This window comes from Pinus tabuliformis, chromosome 9 (assembly GCF_031772625.1).
Source record: "Pinus tabuliformis cultivar Carrire ecotype Pingquan chromosome 9, CPIR1, whole genome shotgun sequence".
Classification (NCBI taxonomy): domain Eukaryota; kingdom Viridiplantae; phylum Streptophyta; class Pinopsida; order Pinales; family Pinaceae; genus Pinus; species Pinus tabuliformis.
Window position 1 is genome coordinate 176028781 of NC_142307.1, and position 7299 is coordinate 176036079.

Below are 7299 nucleotides of genomic sequence, written 5' to 3' on the forward strand. Positions count from 1 at the left end.
GAAGTTTTATGGCAAGGATCCCGCAAAACGGATATTACAGATGGAGCAATTTTTCGATCTCAATAATGTGCAAAACACACAAAAGGTACGTATTGCAACTTTATATTTGGAACAAAATTAGTTTGTATGGTTTCAATGGCTTTGCTCTCGTAAAAAAATTATCACTTGGGCAATTTTTACGGAAGGATTGACAACACATTATGAGGATACAAAAAGCAACACTGTTTTTAGCCAATTGATAAGTCTCAAACAAAAGGGTTCAATAATGGAGCACATTGAGGAGTTCCAAAAATTGAACATAAGGGTAAAAAATATTCCAGAGGAGCATAGGATTGATGTGTTCATAGGGACTTTAAAATATAATATCCAACATGATGTTCACCTTTGGGAACCTGATTCATTAGAGAAGGCATTCAGATTAGCAAGAAAAATGGAAAGCAAAATTATGGCAACCAGGAAGCATACCACTCACAACTATAAAGATGGAAGCGTTGTTTCCCCTAGTCATCCACAACCTATAAGGTTGACACCACAACAATTGGAAGAAAAAAGAGAAAAAGGGCTTTGTTACAGTTGTGATAGCAAATACACTAAAGGTCATAAGTGTGCTGAGAATAAATTATTCTACATGGATTGTGAAGAGGAAGAAGAAAAGGAGCAAGAAAGGTGAAAAGAAGAGGATATACTACAGGAACAAAGCCTAGATAAAGAAGAAATGAATCCAACCATATCTTGTAATGCATTGGCTAGAATTACCACTCCTCAAACCATCAAGATAGAAGGACAAACCAAGAAGAAAAATGTAATAGTGTTGATTGATTGAGGAAGTACACACAATTTTATTTATTGTAAGGTAGCAAAAAAATTGAATTGCTTCCGATATCCAGCACGAGAGTGTCAAGTGATGGTTGCAAATGGAGGAACGATAAATTTCTCTGGAAAGTTCCATAATATCAGGCTATCCATGGGAAAATATGTATTGACTAGCCCAATGCTTTCCATTCCAATGGGAGGTGCTGATGTTGTACTAGGAGTCCAATGGCTATAATCCTTGGGTACAATAGCTTTTAATTTTCAAGAACTTTTCATGAAATTTTCTATGGAAGGAAAGGAAGTTGAATTAAGGGGTATTGCAGGGAAACTGGGAAAGATAATTAGCTCTAACGGTATGACAAAGCTTCTAAAAAAGGAACAAAGAGGTGTAATTGCACAATTATGTTCGCTAGATGTTTCCACATTGAAATCATCTATTTCTCCAGATCTCCAAAAAGTCTTGGAAAATCATTCCAAGGTATTTGACACTCCCAAAGGTCTCCCACCTATTCATGATCGTGATCATGCTATTCATCTAATTCCAGTAAGTGTTCCTCCAAACATCAGGGCGTATAGATATCCCTATGCCCAAAAGAGTGAAATTGAATGTATGGTTGCAGAAATGCTATAGGCTGGTATAATTCAACCTAGTCAAAGTTCTTTCTCCGCTCTAGTAGTATTAGTGCACAAGAAGGATGGATCATGGCGTATGTGTCCGGATTACAGGGAGCTCAACAAGCTCACTATTAAAGATAAGTTTCCCATTCCTGTCATTGATGAATTACTGGATGAATTGCATCAAGCTGGATCTTCGTTCAGGATATCATCAAATCAGAATGAAGACTAAAGACATTTCGAAAACAACATTTAGAACTCATGAGGGTCATTATGAATTTTTGGTCATGCCTTTTGGCCTTACCAATGCACCTTCTACATTTCAAGGTTTGAAGAATTCCATTTTCAAACCCTTCCATAGAAAATTTGTGTTAGTATTTTTTGATGATATACTAATCTACAACAAGTCTTGGAAGGATCATGTTGGACATGTTGACAGGGTGCTACAACTATTGGAGGAGAAACAAGTATATGCAAAAAGATCCAAATGTTTCTTTGGAGTACAAGAGGTGGAATATCTGGGTCATATTGTATCTCATGAAGGAGTTAAGGTAGACCCTAGCAAAATTAAAGCCTTTAAGGAATGGAAAATCCCCACATCCGTAAAGCATCTGCGAGGATTTCTCGGGTTGACAGGGTATTATCGCAAGTTTGTTAAGAATTATGGGAGAATAGCAACACCTCTAACAACATTATTAAGAAAGATGCATATTCATGGACTCCAGAAGCAACAAAGGCCTTCAAACATCTTAAAGACGCAATGTGCCAAGCACCGGTCTTAGCTACACTGGAATTCTCAAAAACCTTTATTGTGGAATGTGATGCTTCAGGAAATGAAATTGGTGCTATTTTAATACAAGGTGAAAGACCCATTGCTTTTGAAAGTCGTCCAATCAAGGGAAAGTTTTTACACAAAGCTATTTATGAGAAGGAAATATTGACAATACTACATGCACTTAAGAAATGGTGACCCTACCTAATGGGAGGACACTAAGGTAAAAATGGATCATGATTGCCTTAAATAATTTTTAGAACAAATATTATCCTCTGAAGAGCAACAAAAGTGGGTCACAAAAATGTTGGGTTATGACTTTGAAATCATATACAAAAAAGGGAAGCAAAATGTGGTGGCAGATGCACCCTCAAGAAAGGATGAGGATGTGGAAGCATTGTTGTGCACCATTTCTATTATCCAACCAGAATGGATAAATGAAGCAAAGGAGGAATGGAAGAATGATGAAGAAGTGTGAGCACTTATTCGAAAGTTACAACAAGATTCTAGTACATCAGATACATTTAGCTGGAAAAATGATTTGTTATGGTACAAAGATCGCTTATACCTCTGTAAGAATTCCCAGCTCAAGCAAAAGATTCTTGTGGAATTGCACACTTCTCCCTTAGGAGGGCACTCAGGATTTTTAAAAACTTACCACAGGGTTAGGAAGGAATTCTTTTGGGATGGCATTAAATCAGATATTCAAAAGTTTTTGGTGGAATGTTTGGTTTGCCAACAAAATAAAGTTGAAACAATTAAGACCCTAGGTCTATTACAACCTTTATCCATTCCAAACCAATGTTGGGAGGAGGTTTCAATGGATTTTATCACAGGTTTACCCAAGTCTGAGGGAAAGAGTGTCATCATGGTGGTAGTTGATAGACTTACCAAGTATGCAGACTTTTGTGCATTATCACATCCATTTAAAGCCAATACAGTTTCTACTGCATTTATGGAAATAATTCAAAAGCTACATGGAAACCCAAAGATTATTGTAAGTGACAGAGATAAAATTTTTACTGGAAATTTTTGGACAGAATTATTTTCTTGTCTCGGTACTTAGTTAGCTCATAGCTCATCTTATCATCCTCAATCTGATGGGAAAACTAAGATAGTAAACAAATGGTTGGAAGCATATCTTTCTTGCTTTGTATCTGATAAACAGACACAATGGGTCAAATGGGTGACTCTGGCTGAATGGTGGTATAACACGTCCTTCCATACAACAACAAAAATGACCCCATTTATGGCACTTTATGGATATCAGCCACCATCCATCACATCATATTTAAAAGAAAATTCTAGGTTCAAGCAGTGGAACATCACATCGAGCATCAACAACAAGTCCTCCAAATCTTAAAGGATAACCTCGTGTTGGTGCAGAATATAATGAAATAACAGGCAGATCAACATCGTAGTGAAAGAAGTTTTGATGTAGGTGATTGGGTATTCCTACGGCTACAAACATATAAACAAATGTCCCTCAAGCAAGCTAAGAAGGATAATAAATTATCACCAAAGTATTATGGTCCGTACAAGGTGCTGCAAAAGATTGGTACTGTGGCATACAAACTGGAGCTTCCTGCGGCTTCTCGAGCGCACCCAATTTTCCGTGTTTCATGTTTAAATAAGGTTATAGGCGACAAGCTCCCAGTTCAAACAATATTGCTAGAACTTGACGAGGAAGGAAAAATTATATTGGAACCAGAATCAGTCACAGAAACAAGAACTCGATAGCTACGAAATCGATCAATTTCGGAGTATATCATCAAGTGGAAGAACTTATCCGCTAAAGATTCCACATGGGAGGATGAGAATTTTATGGAGAAGCATCCAGAACTACTCAAGCGTTGAGGACAAAACTTTTTTGAAGGAGAGGGGCACGCTAGGTCCCTATAATACTAGTGATTACCCCATTACTATTGTAGTTGTATCCCTTACTAATATTGTTGTGCCCCTATTGTTCCCATATTGTTATTATTGTGCCCCATAGAGTCCCTCTATTGTTATTTTTATACCTTTATATTATTATTATTAGGTCGGTTGGGTTATAGTGTGACTCCTTAGACTCCTATATATAGAAATGAGGTTTTTTCATTTGAATCGTCAAGGAATCATTCATTTGTGTAATGTATAGGAGGTTTCCCCCTTGAAGAGGCTGAATTCTAAGGCTTTGATCTATCTTTTCTATCTTTTTGTGAGCTGGTTTCATAACAATTGGTTTATTTCATGAATTAGAAGTATGAAAAGCAATTTTTAAAGAATTCAAATTCGTAGTAGATAGCCAAAGTGATCGTTAGATCAAGGTATTGAGATTAGATCATGGTGGATAATATGATTTTCACGAATTCCATGCTTACTGCAAACAACATGGAATTAGAAGGTCATTTACAATTAGATACACACCATAGTATGATGGTGTAGCAAAGAGAAAGAACAAAACTATTATGAACATGGCAAGAAGCATGTTGAAATGAAGAAACATGTCTAATGAGTACTGGGCAGAAGCAGTTGCATGTGTTGTTTATGTGATAAATAGATCTCCTACAAAGAGTGTAATGATCATAGTCCCAGAAGAAGTATGGTCAGGTATGTCTAGTAGTGTATCTCATCCTAGAGTGCTTGGATGTGTAGCCTATGCAAATGTACTGAAATAAGTAAGAGGAAAGTTGGATGATAAAAAATGAGAAATTCATATTTACCGGTTATGGAGAGCAATCAATAGCTTATAAGTTGTATAACCCTGTCACCAAAAAAACTATAATCGATAAAGATGTTGTGCTCAAAGAGCAAGAGTCATGGAATAGGATTGTAGACGAAACAATTGATGTAAGAGTATTGCCAATGGAAGAAGAGGATGTAGCAGAAAATGAGTAGCAAGAATCACAAGAAAAGAACCAATGAAAGTCACACCAACAAGGACTCCAAGATATTCTTAGGAGAAAGGATCTTCATGTAGATAAACAAATTGCAATTCTCCCAACAATCATTTAGGTGATCAATCAAACAATGGTAAGAGAAAAATGAGAATCTCACAAGATATTTATGATGATTTGGATGTTAGTTCAAATTTTTCATTGTTGTAATTTCAACCTTCATCATTTGAGGAAGCTATCAGAGATGAAAAATGGGTGCAAGCTATTGATGAAGAAATAGAATATATTGAAAGGAATGATACTTGGGATTTGGTTGATTTTCCAAAAGCTAAAAATATCATTGTTGTGAAATGGGTGTACAAGACAAAGTTGAATGAGAAAGGAGAAATTGATACATTTAAAGCCATACTTGTAGTTAAAGGGTTCTCACAACAGCCGATAATAGATTTTGGAGAAAAAAATCTTCAGTAGCCAGATTGGATACTGTAAGAGAAATCTTAGCAAGAACAAATCAAAAAAAGTGGAAAGTGTATTATATGTATATGAAATCAACCTTGTTGAATGGAATTTTAGAAGAAGAAATCAATGTTCAGTAACCTCCATGTTATGAAGTTGAAGGCTAAGAAGATAAGGTTTACAGATTGAATAAAGCACTTTATGGACTCAAAAAAATGTCAAGGGCATGTATAGAAAATTGAAAATTATGTGATCAAGAATGGATTTTGCAGAAGAAACATTGAGCCTACTTTGTACAGAAAGGTAAATGGGCATGGACATATTTTGATAGTTTTCTTGTATGTGGATGACATTATTTATACTAGTGATATTGAATTAGATGAGTTTAAAGAAGCCATGAAAAAATAATTTGAAATGAAAAGTCTTGGTCTTATGAAATATTGTCTTGGCATAGAGGTTGAGTAATATTAGAAATGAATTTTTATTTTTCAAAATAAATATGCTAACAATTTGTTGAAAAGATTCAAAATGGATATTTTTTAAACCTTCTCCTACACCAGTTGCAATAGGTATGCAATTATCTAAGTATTATGAAGGATCATATGTTAATGAAACTCTATTGCAAACATTGGTTGGTAGACTATTGTCGCTGCTATAATACCCTCCAAAATTTTCGCCTACATCTAAATTTCAGAGGCTACTTTGACTTTGCATGTTGTCGTCTCAAGTATTAAGAGTCAGTAAATATCTTTTCTCTAAGTGTTTTGGTCTCGTTTGTGAGAAAATCAAACTGTTGTCTCTTAACATGATAATTGTTGCACTTTGTACGCAAGGTAGTTTTGGTGTGTTTAGGGGGTAAATCTTCTGCAAATGAGTTTTTCTTATCATGAAAACATATACCGCACACATTTGCAAAGTTTAAGCACTATCGCACAAGTTTCGTTACATTCATCATGAATTTTATCTTTGGTGTCACACTTGGTTTCATTCATCGCAAAGTTGCCACATTGAGGAAAGTATGTTGTTCATGTGTTTTTAGTTTTCCATGTTGTTTTGTCAACTAGTATAAGTGTGTTATCATGCTCAAAGTCTTTCTTTTGCATTTCTTCATCTCACTAACCCAACACTTAGTAAAAATCTAGAAAGCTCCCTAACTAGGCCACTCAGCCTCATTCAACCCTCCTGGACTGCGCACTATATATTCTCAGCCCTTAAGAAACAAGCTTGTCTCTTAGCACTGTGAAATTTGCAATATCTACCTCCCAGAACTGTACACTAAACAAACTCAGTTCTCAAGCCCAACCTTGAGCTCCAGAACTGCACAATATTTCTCTCCAGCCAAGTCTATATTGTGCATCGTGTAGTCTCAGTCCTCAATCCTAATCCTTGGTATTATGAATTGTGAAATTGCATAGTTACCTTGGAAACTTGTCCTCCTAGAACTGCGTAGTAGGCAAAATCAGTGATCGAGCCTTTAGCCTAGCTTCTTGAACCACTAAAGTGCACAATTATGAAGCCCAGTCTAGCTTAAACTGCACATTGTGCATTCTCAAGGCTCATTCCTCAATCTTGACTACATGAGCTACACAATTGTGGAGCCCTTGAGTCTCTCTCTCAACCTACAACCGAGTTCCATCTTAGTCAGTGGATCATCATGCAACATCTTAGACTAGGGTGTTTATCAGAATGATGATGTCTTGTCATGAGTGAATTGCAGTTGCATGTACTCTATCATGCTATGATAGGATGATGATGAAGGATATG